This window comes from Puma concolor, chromosome B4, assembly GCF_028749965.1.
Source record: "Puma concolor isolate L17-30 chromosome B4, mPumCon1.1.hap2, whole genome shotgun sequence".
Lineage (NCBI taxonomy): Eukaryota > Metazoa > Chordata > Mammalia > Carnivora > Felidae > Puma > Puma concolor.
In genome coordinates this window covers 12494713-12512291 of record NC_141673.1, presented here as the reverse complement: position 1 = coordinate 12512291, position 17579 = coordinate 12494713, and positions in this window count along the sequence as shown.

Genomic DNA, 17579 nt, shown 5'->3' with positions numbered 1-17579 from the left:
TATGGAAGCCACCAGGAAGGGGGAAAGCCCTGGGTGATCAAGCAAGCGTGCAGGGAAGATCCGGGCAGGGGAGGACACGGGGTATGCCCAAAAGTTTCGGAAGAACAGACCTATGGCCCTTGACACGTTAAAGCGTGAGGCCTGATGTCACCCCGGTGACCTCAGGATCTTTAGCAGATCCTCTGCTCACAAGCATTTGCAAGAGTAGGATTTTGTAGAAATGGAGAAGGGGTGAAGTTCCACATTTGAGTCAGCACAGGACCAGGAGACTCACTCCGGAAGAAGCCAGAGCAGTGGGGGCAGGGCATGTGTCGAAAACAGGAGCATCCAGGATCTCAGAAATCTCTGGAGGACTTCGGACTTCTACTGGGTGTGAAGCTGGGGGGTTAAAGCATCAACCCTGCCCTCGCTGCAATGTCTCCCTCACACGCAGCCAGAATAACTTTCAAAAGGCCAATCTGACTGGGTTTTACAACACCGCCATGCCGAACCCCAACACACACACTAAACCCTTCACCTGCTCTCGGGTTAAAGACACACTTCCTGGCCTGGCCTCCAAGGCCCTGGGGGTCTGCATCCTGCCACACTCCAGATCTCTGCACTGCACACACACACACACACACACACAGGTTGTCTTTCACACCTCGAAAGTTTCACACCCTGACCACAGGGCCCTTGCGCATGCTGTTCCTTCTAGAACTGCCCACCCCCCAGTTAACTAACTCACCCTGCAGGGCTCCACCCCAGACCTCCTCACAATGTCCTTCCTCTAACTCGGAACTCATCTCTGGCACACACTGGCAAAGAGGAATGGAAAAACCGCAAGATGGCTTAGAGTCCACACCTTAGACCAATCCTGATTCATGCCCTGCCACTGGGCCCGCCTTCCCTGAGTATGTCTTCATTTGAATCCTTACCAACTTGGGAGATTGTCATCAAGGGGGAAAGTAGATGGCTGTTGAGTAGACAACCGACATTATCCACCATATTACCATGCCCTCCATACTCTCCTACTACTTAACAGAGGTGGAGGGGGCTGTTAGACATTTCTGGAAGGTGAGGCATGAGCAGGAGCATGAATGCACTTGCCACGTCTGGGGGCTGGACCCAGACTGGCCTGACAAGACTGGGGGATGTGTGAGTGATCGTGGAGCCTCACTATTGGCTTGTTTTTAACGCAGGTAAACTGCAGGTCAAATCACATCCCCTGGAACACACACACACACACACACACACACACACACACACACACACCCGCACAGCAGAACTTCTCACCTCGTTTAGCAACAGGTAAGGCTTTTTGTCTCACCCTCCAACAAAAGCCTGGTTAAGACTAGGGCACAGTCGTAGACTAGTGGTGCCATCCAGCTCATTAAATCCAGTTTTTGCTTGCACGCCTCCAGTGATGGGACACTCACCACCTACCACGGGCACCCATTTCACCAACGCCGACCCATCAATTAAGCCATAAAATCTAGTTGGCATATTGGTTAATGTTTACAGAGTCTGTTTGGGATGATGGTAAAAGTACTGGAGGTGGGCAGTGGTGAGAGTTACATAACATCGTGAATGTCCTAAATGCCACTGGACTGTATGCTTAAAAATGGTTAACATGAGGAATTTCATCTTGTGTATATTTTACCACAATGCAAAAAAAGAAAAGAAAAAAAAAAGCACCGCCTCTGGGGTTCACAACTTACAAGCGTGACTTCGACTACTTTTCAAGTGACCTTTAAAAAGGTCACTTAGGGGCGCCTGGGTGGCTCAGTCGGTTGAGCGGCCGACTTCGGCTCAGGTCACGATCTTGCGGTCCGTGAGTTCTAGCCCCGCGTTGGGCTCTGTGCTGACAGCTCAGAGCCTGGAGCCTGCTTCAGATTCTGTGTCTCCCTCTCTCTGACCCTCCCCTGTTCATGCTCTGTCTCTCCCTGTCTCAAAAATAAATAAACGTTAAAAAATAATAATAATAAAATAAAATAAATAAAATTAAAAAAAAAATAAAAAGGTCACTTAAAAAAATCGAGCTGGCTGTTAAGGCAAACGGACACACCACACCCTCTTTGATCCTGATTTTCCTTCATTCAGTCTTGTGCCCCCCAGCTCAGAAGTCTGGGCTCAGTATTTCCAGCGTCCAACCTGCCTCTGTCCGCGCAGGGGCTGCAGTGGCTGGGACCCTTGCCCTGCTCCGTGCTAGGCTCTGAGGACCTGTCGAGGAGCAAGTCACTGCCTCTGTCTTCCCAGACACAAGGAACAAGCAGATCTCTCTCTTCTTTTCTCAACTTTTTTTTAACGTGTGTTTAGTTTTGAGAGACAGAGACAGACAAAGCGCGAGCGGGGGAGGGGCGGAAAGCGAGGGAGACACAGAATCCGAAGCAGGCTCCGGGCTCCCAGCTGTCAGCCCAGAATTCCTGACGCAGGGCTTGAACTCATAAACTGTGAGATCATGACCTGAGCCGAAGTTGGACACCTAACCGACTGAGCCACCCAGGCGCTCCAGATCTCTCTTTTGTTTTTCTAGTTGAAACGGGACTCCCAGACCAGCCACTACGCTCCCGAGGGACTGGTCCATGATGATCCATCCCTGAAGACCTCACTCAGGTAGGATGATGACAACAGCACAGAAGACACTGGTCCCTGAGTGCTGGGCACACACAACGTTTGTGGGGAGCTGCCCGTGGCCCCCTGGGAAGGCTGGATGACACAGGGCAGCTTGGGGGTGTTCCAAAAAACAGGAGGCAGGAACTACCATCTTCGAAACCCCCTCCCGGAGCAGCCCCACCCCAACCCCCAGGAATCACAGACCAGTCAAACCATCAGAGAAGTAGACAGAGAGCAAGAGGGAACTGAAAACCCAGATGTCTCGCACTCCGACTGGCAGCCGGAGGGCCACGTCCAGTCCCGTAGTGATTTTTTTTTAATTGGGTTATTGCCAGAGTTTGAAAAAGAATGTGAAATTTCTCATTTCTCTTATTAAAAAAAGAAATAAAAGACGACGTCTCGCATGGCAAGAGCTGGCTGGAGCTGAGTTCCAGCTGCCCCCTAGATGGGGCATGTGGGCCCCCAACTGGCCACAGTCTTCACCCCACTGGCCCATCAAGCCCCTGGAGGCCTCTGACACATCCCTTGTCACAGAGGAGTGGATGACGCCCGGAGGCTGAGCGGCTTTCCCAGTTAGTAACTCATCTGGGACCAAAAAGACCTAGAATCTCAGGCGGGCCACCCAGCACCCACTCCAACCCTCTAAAGGACCTCTGAGATGGCTCCGCCCTGGGCAGCAAAGTGGATTCACCTGCGTGGGGGAGGGGACAGTGGCTCTCTAGGAAACCGGAGGAGCCGGCCAGGGACCAGGCCCATCGCGCTCAGCCGCAGACATGCCCCACTCCAGGGGACACAGGCAGTGAGCCACTGTCTTCGTCCCTTGCCACCGTCCTATCTCCCCCGGTCCCCATCTCTCCTCATCAGCTCCAGGAAACCTGAACGAGTTGTTTGCAGTGGCCGGGCGGGTGAGTGGAAAGGCCTTCAGGGCGAACGTGGGGAGGAGGTGGGCTAGAGGGAGGGTGCGGAGAGAGGAAGGGGAGCCCGGGCAGCCCTCTGATGGGGAGGAAGCTGGGAAAAGAGCAGCCGTGGTTGAGGGGCAGCAGCTGGGTGGGCTCGGTAATGCTGAGCTGATCACCAAGCCCCTTCCTCAGCTGGACCTACGAAGCATGGTTTCTTGTTTTTTCTCTCCCAGGGGCAGGAGATGTAAGTGACCTGTAAGTTGGCATGAGTAGAAGGTGCACAGCAGTGATTTCATACACACAGATATTGCGAGATGGTCACCACAGTGAGTTGAGTTAACACCCATCACCTCACTCGGTTATCCATTTCTCCCCCTCGTGATGAGGATTTCTCTTCGCAACTTTCAAAGGTACAATATGGTTTTGCGAACGCTCGTCACTGTGTTGGACCCGACATCCCCGGCAAAGGGTTGTGTTTTGTGCACACGCATGTCCCCGGCGGGCTGCCGGGGGGAGGCACTTAGGGACCCAGGGGGGTGGAGGAGCCACCATTTGAACAGTGCCTGTTGCCAGCCAGAGGCAAAGAGCTGCGGAGGGTCTCGCACTGGCTACGGGATGCTCAGGCCTGAAATCTGTCCCCCCCCCCCCCCCCCCCCCCGCCAAGGGAGGCAGGAAGGGCAACCCCACCCTTTACCAGGGACACACGGAGAAGGGCCCCCTACACAGGGGCTCTGGGGATAGAGGTTGCTTCTCAGACACCGTTCACAGGGGCCACGACGTGGACAGTGCCCCTGGAGTTGTGCAGCCCAGAGTCCTGCGGCCCGCGGAGAATCCTGAGCCACTCAGTCTCCAGGCCATGTCCTTCCCCCGGGTGGGGGGGCTAGCTCAAGTTCAAGCTGCAGCCTGCCCACTCTGACCTGCCTCTACCTCATTCCCGCTCACTCACTGCAGGGACTGGGGAAACATGCGAGTGACAGGGCCAGGCCATTTTTATTTGTCGGTAATCGTAATCATAACGTATCTACGATAATTATTACTTTGTATTCAGCAACTACAATAAGCCAGGCACGGGGGATAATTTCATGTCACATAAGCCTAGGAGGTAGGTACTATTATTACTCCCATTTTACAGATAAGAAAACTGAGGCCCAGAGACATTAAAAGATTGAGTCAGGCCACACAGCTTATTACTAGTGAGATTCAAAGCTGTGTCTTTGTATTTAACCACCAGGCTTTACAAGGAAAAATAGCATTATTTATATTAACAGATCCTATTTTCCTTCGTTTAATGAGCATCCCCTTCTTGACACAAAGGCACTTTTCCTGTTCTCTGCAGTCACAGCCTTGGTAAAGGCAAAGTAAAAATCTGGTATTGAAATGCATCCAAGGCAGAGAGTCTCTCCTCTGCTGTCCTGCCCATCGCTCCTTTGCGGTATATTCAACAAACTTCTATCTCCTTTAAGAAAAAAAAAAAAAAAAGATGGGGTGCCTGCCTGGCTCTGTCATTAGAGCATGCGACTCTTGATCTCAGGGTCATGAGTTCAAGACCCATGTTGGGTGTGAACCTACTTAAAATAAAAAATTAAAAAAAAAAAAAAAAAGGAGACTTCTGGTTGGCTCAGTGGGCTAAGCATCTGGCTCTTGACTTTGGCTCAGGTCATGATTTCAAGGTTCATGGGCTCAAGCCCCACATCAGGCTGTGCGCTGGCCGCTGGCAGTGCAGGGCCTGCTTGAAGTCTCTCTCTCTCCCTCTCTCTCTGCCCCTCCCCCACTCATGTGCTCTGTCTCTGTCTCAAAATAAACTTTAAAAAATAATAAAGAGGGGCGCCTGGGTGGCGCAGTTGGTTGGGCGTCCGACTTCAGCCAGGTCACGATCTCGCGGTCCGGGAGTTCGAGCCCCGCGTCGGGCTCTGGGCTGATGGCTCAGAGCCTGGAGCCTGTTTCTGATTCTGTGTCTCCCTCTCTCTCTGCCCCTCCCCCGTTCACGCTCTGTCTCTCTCTGTCCCAAAAATAAATAAACGTTGAAAAAAAAAATAAATAAGAAAGAAAGAAAGAAAGAAAGAAAGAAAGAAAGAAAGAAAGAAAGAAAGAAAGAAAGAAAATTTTTAAAAAAGACAAAGAAATGCATCTAAACTCTGCCATCAACTAACTGGGTTTCCGTTTCCTTGGTTCCCCCTTATGAGGAGATGGAACAGACCCATACAGCATTCTGGCCAAAAATGTTTAACCAGAATCTAAACGCGAGAAAAAAGACAAATCCAGAACACGGGACGTTTTCAAGGCAACTGACCTGTCTCTTGCAAACAGTTCTTCAAAAGTCAATGTCGTGAGGCTCAGTCGGTTGAGCGTCCGACTGTGGCCTGGGTCATGATCTCATGGTTTACATGAGTTCAAGTCCCACGTCAGGCTCTGTGCTGACAGGGTGGAGCTTCAGATTCTGGGTCTCCCTCTCTCTGTCCTTCCCTTGCTCATGCTCTCTCTCTCTCTCTCAAAAATAAATAAACATTAACCAAAAAAATAAAAGAGGGGGTGCCTGGGTGGCTCAGTTGGTTAAGCGTCCGACTTTGGCTCAGGTCATGATCTCACGGTTCGCAGGTTCGAGCCCCGCGTCGGGATCTGTGCTGACAGCTCAGAGCCTGGAGCCTGCTTTGGATTCTGTGTCTCCCTCTCTCTGCCCCTCCCCGGCTCATGCTCTGTCTCTGTCTCAAAAATAAATAAAAGCATTTTTAAAAAATGTTTTTTAATAATAAGATCTTTTTAAAAAGTGGGGGAGGGGGTGAAGAGAGAGAAGAGGAGAGAGGAAAGAGAAGTTGAATGAGCCTATTTCAGGGCCCATTTCCGTCTTGAGTCGAGGGCCCTGCGTCAGTCTGTTAGCAACAGCATGACCCAGCACCACAGACTGGGCAGCTTCAATTTTCCCATAGCTCTAAAGGTCGAAATGTCGGCAGGTTTGCTTTCTTCCAAGGCCTCTCCTTGGCTTGCCAACAGCCTGCTCTTTCTGTTTTTTTGTTTTTAAGTTTATTTATTTATCTTGAGAGAGAGAGACTGCAAGTGGGGAAGGGGCAAACAGAGAAAGGGAGAGAGAAAGAATCCCAAGCAGGCTCCACACCATCAGCTCAGAGCCCAACGTGGGGCTCGAACTCACAAATCGCGAGATCATGGCCTGAGTCGAAGTCGGACACTCAACCGCCTGAGCCACCCAGGCGCCCCAGACAATAGTTTTCTTGTGTCCTCACAGGTCTTCCCTCTGTGCATGTTCCAGACGTCGTCTTTCTTTCCAGAAGGACACCGGTTACACTGGACTGGGGGCCCATCCTAAGAACACGGTTCTAATTCCGTCACCTCTGTAAAGCGTCATCTCCAAACGCAGTCACATTTTAAGGTACCAGAGGTTAGGGCTTCCACAGATGAATTTGAGGAGGGACACAATTCTGCCCATAACAGATCCTAAGACTACTTGCAGCTTCACCCCAAACTCCACAGGGGCACAAAGAGGCCTTTTCAGGAAATCACGCTTGTGCCCCCCCCTGCCCCAGCACCAAGGCTGAGCTCCTGGCAGGTTGTTGGGGGGAGGGGGCTGCCGCAGGCACCTGCCAGGAAAGAAAGAGAGAGAGAGAGAGAGAGAGAGAGCTCACGAGCTCTTCCTTCACCTTTGACACCACCAACCTTCTCATCCATTCCTGCCCCTCTCCCCACCCCCCTCCTCCACCCCTCCCCACCCCATGCACACACAACACAATACATACACCCAGCAGCCCAGCCAGTAGTTCAGGGTCAAAGTCAAGTCAAGTGACCTGCGATAAGGCTCCTCCCTACTCTGGGTGCAATGTAATAGGCCTCTTCCTGGATTCCCAGCATCCTTTCTTTGTCCCTTAGGGGGTGGGTCCCCAGACCCCTCAGTGTCCTCACTCCCAGTCAAACAGCACACCATCTTGCAGAACGCTGGAGCCGTCCTTCTTCCTGGCCGGCACTCACAGACTGAAGCAAACCGCCCCCAACCCCATCCCCAATGGCAAAAGTCATATTTACTGTAGTAACAGGACAAATAAAGTTATAAAAAGTAAAGGTTTACTTTCACCTGCAATTAGGTAAAAGACTCCAAAAGCCTTAAAAAAAAAAAAAAAGATTTTGTTTTTAAATAATCTCTACACCCAACGTGGGGCTCGAACTTACAACCCCAAGAAATCACAGCGCCCCTGACTGAGCCAGCCAGGTGCCCCAAGACTCTCAAAGTTGTTTTTTTTTTTTTTTTTTAATTTTTTTTTTCAATGTTTATTTATTTTTGGGACAGAGAGAGACAGAGCATGAACGGGGGAGGGGCAGAGAGAGAGGGAGACACAGAATCGGAGACAGGCTCCAGGCTCCGAGCCATCAGCCCAGAGCCCAACGCGGGGCTCGAACTCACGGACCGCGAGATCGTGACCTGGCTGAAGTCGGACGCTTAACCGACTGCGCCACCCAGGCGCCCCAAGACTTTCAAAGTTTTAAAAAGAGGTCTATGGGTGGCCCAGTAAGTCTGCTCTTGGGTTTCCATCTAAACCCATAATCAGAAATGGAGGAAATAGGTTGCCTAAAGATGTCCCTTTTGCTGTTATCTGCAATGATTTGTAACCCAGTGTGTGCTTCCATGGTACCCCCAAGTTCTTGATTACGGGGGGACACCCTGTCCTTCAATTTTCAAGTGCAAAGCTCCCAGCCCCACCCACCCGGCCAGCAGGGCGCCTCTTGGGGGAGCTCACAGCCCCGAGGGCCACCCCTCGCTCTCCTTGTCTGCTGGGGACACCTCCTCCACCTCTTCCGTGGGGGCCTATTCCTTCATTCCCACAAAGAACCCCATCCGAGCCCTTGTGAATGGCAGATCTGGACTGAGGGTCTGCCGTGGAGAAGAACTACAGGGCACACAGCACGGCAGCTACATAAAAGTTTAGCATTAGCCACCTCCTCCCGTAAACCCAGTGGCCATTTCTCACCCCTGGCAATTTCTTTCTTTTTTTTTTTTTTTTAATGTTTTATTTTAGTTTTGAGAGAGAGAGAGCACACACGTGCGCGTGCACGTGCCCGCAAGAGCAGAGGAGGGACAGAGAGAGAGAGGGAGACAGAGGATCCAAAACAGGCTCCACACTGTCAGCACAGAGCCTGATGCAGGGCTTGAACCCATGAACCGTGAGCTGAAGTCGGATGTTTAACCGACTGAACCACCTGGACGACCCAGCCCCAGCAATTTCTTATTGATCACTTTCTCATCCTAGACCCCAGCTTATCCGCAAGGATGCATTTTGACTTTCGTGGGCTGGAGGCACCTCTGTCTTTGAGGATGCTCTCTCTAAAAATAATAATAATAAAATAAAAATTACACCTTAGGACTGCAGTAGTATAAAGATGAATATACTCCAGGCTGGCCTCATTATTCTATATTTCTTATTACTTTATTCTTTGTTTTGTTCTGATTTTAAAAGAAATTAAAACATTTCTGTGGGCCTCTGGACTCTGGAGAGCCCTAGGTAAGCCTAAGAGAGAAAGAAGTCAGCTTACCTGTTTTCCAGCATCTGCTGAAGGCCTTGGTCTATACACAAAGTCTCTCACCGCCTACCTTTTCTCCACCTTTCTTTTACCTTCCTTCCAGATCTTGGGGGGCAGGGGGAAGCATGTAACATTTCTGCAAAAATAAAAAAGACAATTCTTGGGGCGCCTGGGTGGCTCAGTCAGTTGAGCGTCCTGACTTCAGCTCAGGTCATGATCTCATGGTTCGTGAGTTCGAGCCCCGCATCAGGAGCTCTGCTGTCATCGCAGATCCTGCTTTGGACCCTCTGTCTCCCTCTCTCTCTGCTCCTCCCCTGATTCATACATGCGTGCTCTCTCTCTCAAAAATAAACAAACATTTAAAAAATAAAAATAAGTAAATGACAATTCTTGGATATGAAAAATGCCCTTCCCCTGGTATGTGAAAGCCACTGAGATTGTTGTAAATACTCCTTATCGTTCTTTTTCAATAGGAAAAAAATACATAGGAAGCAACCCAAAGGTTTAGCAGTAGGACCGAGGCATTCAGGATACTATGTGTTGAATGAGTGAACATGTCCCCTGAATGGATTTTTATGAGCCCTTTGAAATGATGCTTAAAAAGGCCTTGTAGTAATTTGGGAAGACGGTTAGGTTAATTAAGCAAAAGGAAGGCAAAAGTACAATATAGACGTTATGATTACAACCATATAGAATTTACAAAGAAAAAGGCTAGAAAGAGGGGCGCCTGGGTGGCGCAGTCGGTTGAGCGTCCGACTTCAGCCAGGTCACGATCTCGCGGTCCGTGAGTTTGAGCCCCGCGTCAGGCTCTGGGCTGATGGCTCAGAGCCTGGAGCCTGTTTCCGATTCTGTGTCTCCCTCTCTCTCTGCCCCTCCCCCGTTCATGCTCTGTCTCTCTCTGTCCCAAAAATAAATAAAAACGTTGAAGAAAAAGGCTAGAAAGAAAAATAGCTATTTCATAAGCTGTGTTCCTGTCATCAACATTCCTTACATAGAATCATCCTGTGTATATACTCCTTTGTGAGCATAAGAGTTTCAGCACTGTTTTTAATCCTAAGAAATACACTGCGGGGTTAACAATGGTTGTCTGCAGGCTGGGGATTGCAGACTTAAATGGATTACAGTAGCCATGCAGGATTTTCTAACTAGTGGATCAAAACGGAATATTTAAAAAAAAAATGTATTTAAAGGGAGCCTGGGTGGCTCAGTCCGTTAAGCATCCGACTCTTGATTTCGGCTCATTATCTCACAGTTCTTGTCTCACAGTTGGTGAGATCGAGCCCCACACTGGGCCCTGTGCTGACGATGCAGAGCCTGCTTGGGATTCTCTCTCTCTCACTCAAAATAAATCAGCTTACAAAAAATAAAAACAAAAAATGCATTTAAAAGTCAACAGTGACAGAGCCATGGAACGTCATAAAGTGAAGGGAGCTCATCTCTCCCCCTCAGTTTGAAGATGGGGAAACGGAGGCCCCAGAGGCACCCAAGTGTTTGCTAACTTGGGCAGAAGGGAACTTGGGATCATACCAAAGACCCTCCCAGGCCACCACAGCAGTCCCCACGCTGCCCACGATGCTGTGAGTGGCGGAACCACCCGCTCAAATGTCACTTGCTAAGGTTGCCACCGTGTCTGCCACAGATGCCCCGCAGGCTGGCAGGGGTGGCTGCTGGAACCCCGGAAGGCCAGGGGCCAGTGGGCGGGGCGCGGAGGGGCGGAGCGCGGAGGAAAGCCCGCAGAGGACCGCCCCCTGAGCAATCCTTCTGCCCAGCGCCCGGCTGCTCTTTCCTGCTGAGTCACGCCCGGCCTGCTTTCCGCTGAGTCACGGTCCCGAGGTCTGTTTTCGCCGAGTCACGGTTCCGAGGTCTGTTTTCGCTGAGTCACTGTTCCAGCTGCTTCCCGCCTCACTCCCTTGGGGCTAGGTCCCCGCAGCCACACCCCGGGGCCGGCACGTCGTACTGCCTGCCGCGCCCGCATCCCCGGCGGAGCCAGCGTCCCGCCCCCTGCCCCCGGGTCCTCGCCAGCCTCCCCAGCCTTGCTTTAGGGACCCGGCCTTCTCAGCCGCCTCTGAGGACCAGGCGCTCTGCAGACCTAACAGCCCAGCAGGGTGGGCATGTGAGCCCACGTAGAGGAGATCTACTCAAAAGGGGGGGAGCGGGGAGGGTCAGGCGCAAAACAGCCCCTTAGTTTCCCCAGACGACAAGGTCGTTGTCATGAGCACGCTATGAACGAGCATGCCCCAGTTGTGTCTTTAAAAAGCAAGGTTAGCGTAATTATAAGGCAGGTTCAGGATTCTACACTAACATTTCAGACGTGATTAGCCTGGCTTCTTACACGGCACACATAGCGAACATAAGTCACACAATAAGCAAGATAAGAGAGTGGGTAGGAAGTTAATGAACCAAAGGAGAAGTCAGTCTGTGGGGCAAAGTTGAGATAAGACCTCGTTCCCGCTCTGGGCCCTTACTGCTTATTATATCGAAGCGGTGAAGGATCTCGGCTGTGTTCGAGATCAATCCGGCAGAGCCTTCCCACAGCTGCCTTTTTTTAAGTGGTCAGACACAGAGGGGTCAGTGTCTGAAGAGTCTTGCCAGTGTGCTGCAAAAACCTTCCCATTTTAAAGGGATTTACTCAGTCTTGGGCCCCTGAAGACCCACTCTGCTCTCTGCCTGTTATCATGTGCTCTCTGCCTGTTATCAGTTCTGGGGTGTCAGCTGATGCGGGACAGCTCCTGGCTGCAGTGCCCTTAACTGCTTTAGTCATTGCTAGACGGGGCCCCCTGCTTGACACGAGTGATTCCCATCTTGTCCCCTGCAGTCATGAAACACTGGGGACAGCAAAGCAGCGGGACAGCAAAACGCGTGCAGGATCCGGTTTGGAACCCAGACTGTGGGGAGAACAGTTTGGGGGGGTGCAATTGACCCCGATGCCGGCTTTATATAACGTATTTGTGTTGAAGTGAGAGTCCCTGATATTTACAATGTTACTGTGGTTACAAGAGACTGTGCTCTGGTATAATACATGCTAAAGGATTTGGGGCAAAGGGGAATGATGTCTGCAACTTACTCTCAAATAAGCCAGAAATATACATATTTACATATATGTAAAATATATATTAAACATGCAAATATTTAATATACTCATATTAAATATGTACGTATATGTAAAAATGTAAAAAAGTGTGTGTATGCATATATAATCGAGAGAGCATGAATGACAAGACAAATGTGACCCAAGTATTAACAACTGGTGAATCCAGGTGAGGAATTCTGTGTACTATTCTTGCGACTTTTCTGGGCATTTGAGATTATCTCACGGAAGTTTACTTATTGAGAAGAAAATAAAGATGAGGAACCCGAGGTTCTGAACTCCCAAATGAGAGCAAGATTGGGTCAGATCTTAGTGACCCCCCCACCGTACTCAGAACCATCTAGAAATTTCTAGGTAGGAAAAAGGCTCTGGCAGAATCCTGAAAGGGGAACTGGATGCCATTCTCCAACTAAACAGAGCAAGGAATGCTTAGTGAGCCAGGGCTTCCTCTTCCACAGGCCCCATTCTGAGCTTCTTACATATGTTAAGCTGATTTAATCCTTACCACATCCCCTGGAGCTGATGCTGTTATTACTTATCATTTTGTCATATGAGGAAATAAAGTTTAGAGGATTAAAAGTGCGCACGTGGGGTAAGTCACGGATACCGGATTTGATGCAATCTTTTTGTGTAGAGTTCATTGCTTTAACCCGTCTACACTACCTACAAGTGCCTTGATCGTGTTGAGCCAGGTTGAACCAGGTCTCGGAGACATGGGCGGGCTCCGTATTGGCCAGACTGTCCTCGAGGCCCGAGCTCTCCAGACACCCGACTGCTGCCTGGTCTGGTCACAGGTCTTGAGTCACTGGATCTGGGGAAACGGAAGCTGGAAGGTACTTGACAAAGATGTTGCTCTTTCTACATACACCCTTCACTGCCCCAGGCCCCGGGGGGGCTCCAGACAGCTGATTCTTGTCGAACTTGAGCATGCTTTAAGGTGGAAAGGGAGCAAAATTTGCCACCCCAAAACATGCCACTTTGGCACATAGATTATTTTGAGTTGAAGTTACTTAAGAAACAGCCAGTGCAGGGGCGCCTGGGTGGCGCAGTCGGTTAAGCGTCCGACTTCAGCCAGGTCACGATCTCGCGGTCCGGGAGTTCGAGCCCCGCGTCAGGCATGGGCTGATGGCTCAGAGCCTGGAGCCTGTTTCCGATTCTGTGTCTCCCTCTCTCTCTGCCCCTCCCCCGTTCATGCTCTGTCTCTCTCTGTCGCAAAAAATAAATAAATGTTGAAAAAAAAAAAAAAGAAACAGCCAGTGCAAGGATGCTCTGAATATCCTCTGTCCCTCTGAAAGTGGGAAATAAATCTCCCATGTGAAAGGTACCCTCTCTGTACCAGGAGGGTAGAAGGCATCCCTATCGCCGGAGACAGGGAATCCAAGGCTGAAAAGGCTGCAAAAACAACCCTTCTTATTTCCTCACTGATTTACTACCCGAAACCCAAACTGCTTTGGCTTGTCAGTGCTTCACAAATTTATCTTTTCTTTGTCTGAAAGGTATGAAAGCTGCCCGGTGTGGTCACTTCCTTGAGTCCCGTATTTTTATAGGCTCTCTTGTGTACAAAATTAAATTTCTTTTTCTCCTGTTACTCTCTCTTACGTCCGTTTAAGTATTAGCTTAGCCTGAAAACCTAGAAGGGAAGGAGGGGAAGGTTTTTCTCCCCTGCAAGAGAGAGATCCGCCTGGCCTCGAGTCCCGGGTGAGCTGTGTGACTGTAGGAGGGGAGTTTAACCCTGTGAAGCCTCATTTGCTAAATATGTAGGACTGCCTGCCTTGGGCTGGGCTCTGAGCCTAGGAAAGTGAATCCCCTGCGGTCTTGCTGCCTTCATGGAGCGCAGAGTTGGGGTGGGGACAGCTGGGGCGTGGGAAGCTCGGTGAGGAGCCTTGTAAGGTTATTAGGGGTACAAATTCAGGAAAGCCTGGGCTGGGTCTGTTTGTTTTCCAACTTTTTAAAATTATTATTGACATGTAATTGACACAAGCCCTACACATTTAAAGTCTATCATTTGATGAGTTTTAACCTAAGTGTAGCCGTGCAGCCGTGTCCACGATCGAGATCACGAATGTATTCACCACTCCCCAGAGTTGCCTCATGGCCCTTTGTAATCCCCCTTCCAGCTAGGGAAGCACAATATGATGAGATTAGTATGCGTTTTCCAAAATGTTATAAGATCCTATATTCATTTTATATATAATTTTATATGAATGTAATTAGCAAGAATTCTTTTTTTTTTTTTTTTAATCTGGCTTCTGTTACTCAGAATTATAATTTTGACGTTCATTTGTGTTGTTGCAACAAGTCCTCTTTATTGCTGGGTATCCAGCGTGTGTTTATACCACAGTTGTTTCTTCATTCACCTGTTGACGGACATATGGGTTGTTTCCAGTTTGGGACTATTACCAATAAAGTCATCGTGGGGGCACCTGGGTGGATTAGTCGGTTAAGCGTCTGGTTCTTGATTTTGGCTCAGGTCATGAGCTCTCGGTTCGTGGGATTGGGCCTGTGTGGGGCTCCTTGCTGGGGATTCTCTCTCTCTCTACCCCCTTCCACCTTCAAAACAAATAAATACACTTTTAAGAAAGCCACTGTGGGGGCACCTGGGTGGCTCAGTTGGTTAAGCGTCCGACTTCAGCTCAGGTTGTGGTCTCATGGGCCGTGAGTTCGAGCCCCGCGTCGGGCTCTGTGCTGACGTCTCAGAGCCTGGAGCCTGCTTCAGATTCTGTGTCTCCCTCTCTCTCGGCCCCTCCCCCACTCATGCTCTGTCTCTCTCTGTCTCAGAAATAAACATTAAAAAAAAATTTTTTTTTTTTAATTTTTTTTTTTTCAACGTTTTTTATTTATTTTTGTGACAGAGAGAGACAGAGCATGAACGGGGGAGGGGCAGAGAGAGAGGGAGACACAGAATCGGAAACAGGCTCCAGGCTCCGAGCCATCAGCCCAGAGCCTGACGCGGGGCTCGAACTCACGGATCGCGAGATCGTCGCGAGATCGTGACCTGGTTGAAGTCGGACGCTTAACCGACTGCGCCACCCAGGCGCCCCAAAAAGAAAAATTTTTTTTAAAGCCACTGTGAACACGAGTGTATGAGTCTTTGTGCGGAAACATGCTTTTATTTTTCGTGGGTAAACACCTAGGAGTGGAACAGCTGGGTTGTATGGCAGGTGTATGTTTGGTCTCTTAAGAAATTTGCAACTCTTTGGACGCCTGGGTGGCTCAGTCAGTTAAGTGTCTGACTTTGGCTCAGGTCATGATCTCACGGTTCGTGGGTTCAAGCCCTGCATCGGGCTCTGTGCTGACAGCTCGGAGCATGGAGCCTGCTTCGGATTCTGTGTCTCCCTCTCTTTGCCCCTCCTCAGTTCACGCTTTGTCTGTCTCTGCCTCTCAAAAATAAACATTAAAACATTAAATTAAAAAAAAAAAAAAGGAATTGCCAGCTCTTTTTGAAAGTGGCTGCACAGTAGGAGAGGTGATTTCTTCTACCCTCCTAGGTTCTCTATCTGGGGCCCTAGAAATTGAAACAAAGACAAATTAACAAGAAACCGTTTGTTAACACATGTGGCACTCATGCACATGGGAGAAACAGTAAGGAGTAACTTCAGGGGTTCAGGAACTGAAGTTTAAAATGCATCTCAACAGAGAACAATGCAGTTGACCCTTGAATAACGCAGGGGTTAGGCTCGGGGACACCCCCACAGTTGAAAATCCGTGATAACTTTTGACTTCCCCCAAAGCTTAAGGTTAACAGCCCACTGTTGACCCAGAAGCCTTACTGGTAACACAATGAACACGTTTTGTACGCTGTATATATTATACGCTGTATTCTCACAACAAAGTAAGCTAGAGAAAAGAAAAGGTTATTAAGAAAACCATAAGGAAGGGGCACGTGGCTGGCTCAGTCGTAGAGCTTGTGACTCTTGATCTCAGGGTTGTAAGTTCGAGCCCCACGCTGGCTATAGAGATAACTTCAAAATAAAATCTTACAAAAAATCATAAGGAGAGGAAAATACATTTACAGTGCTGTCCTGTATTTATCGAAAACAATATCCTTGTATAAGTGGACCTGTGTCATTCCAACCTGTGCTGTTCAAGAGTCAACTGTACGGGGTGTTTGTGGAGAAGTGATAAGACGAAGGAAAGGGGTTGAGGTTTTAAAGGGCAGCAAGCAGTGGGTGGGTAAAGTCTTGGGGGAAATTTAGGGCAGATAACACTTGATATTGAGGCTTACCATCTTAACTCTTCTTGTTGATTCCTCTGGATGCCATCTCTGAGCTGGTAAGAGTCTGGATTTATCTCAGGTGATTAAGAGTTGAAACCTGCTGGGGTGCCTGGGTGGCTCAGTCAGTTAAGTGACTGACTTTGGCTCAGGTCATGATCTCATAGTCTGTGAGTTCGAGCCCTGCGTTGGGCTCTGTGCTGACAGCTCAGAGCCTGGAGCCTGCTTTGGATTCTGTTGTCTCCCTCTCTCTCTGCCCCTCCCCCACTCATGCTCTGTCTTTCTCTGTCTCAAAAATAAGTAAAAAAACATTTAAAATAATTTAAAAAAAAAGAGTTGAAGCTTGCTCTTAGGCAGAAGGCAGATAGCTTTTTTTTTTTTTTTTTGCGTTTGCTGTTTCTCAATTGTCTTCAGCTCAAGAGAACCCTTATGCAAAGTGGCATATTTTGGGATGGAATATTCTGTATCATTTTAAGATCCCCACCCACCCCCTACAGAAAGTGAAAGTTCTAGTTGCTCTACATTTTCAACAGTGAGGATAGTCAGTCTTTTTATTTTTAGCCATTCAAAGAGGTGTGTACGGTTATCTCCTTGTGATTCTAATTTAAATTTCCCTGACTATATATAGACTTGAACATCTTTCCATGCACTTAGCATCCATATATCTCTTTTGGTGATGTCCAAACTTCTTTTTTTTTTTTTTTTTAATTTTTTTTTCAATGTTTATTTATTTTTGGGACAGAGAGAGACAGAGCATGAACGGGGTTGGGGCAGAGAGAGAGGGAGACACAGAATCGGAAACAGGCTCCAGGCTCTGAGCCATCAGCCCAGAGCCTGACACGGGGCTCGAACTCCCGGACCGTGAGATCGTGACCTGGCTGAAGTCGGACGCTTAACCGACTGCGCCACCCAGGCGCCCCGATGATGTCCAAACTTCTTATCCACTCTTAAAATTAACTTATTTGGCTTTTTTTTTTTTTTTAATAATCTCCACACCCAACGTGGGGCTTCAACTCACAACCCCAAACTTAATTGCCTTCATATTATTGAATCATACAAGCTCTTTACATATTCTAGGGACATGTCCTTTGTTGAATACGTTTGTGAATATTTTCTCCTAGTCTCTAGATTGCCTCTTATTTTTTGTGTCATTTGAAGAGCCAAAGTTGTTCATTTTGATAAAGTCCCACTGGTTAATACTTTTCCTTTTATATTTTGTGCTTTTTGTGTTGTATTTTTTTTTTTTTTTAATGTTCATCATTGT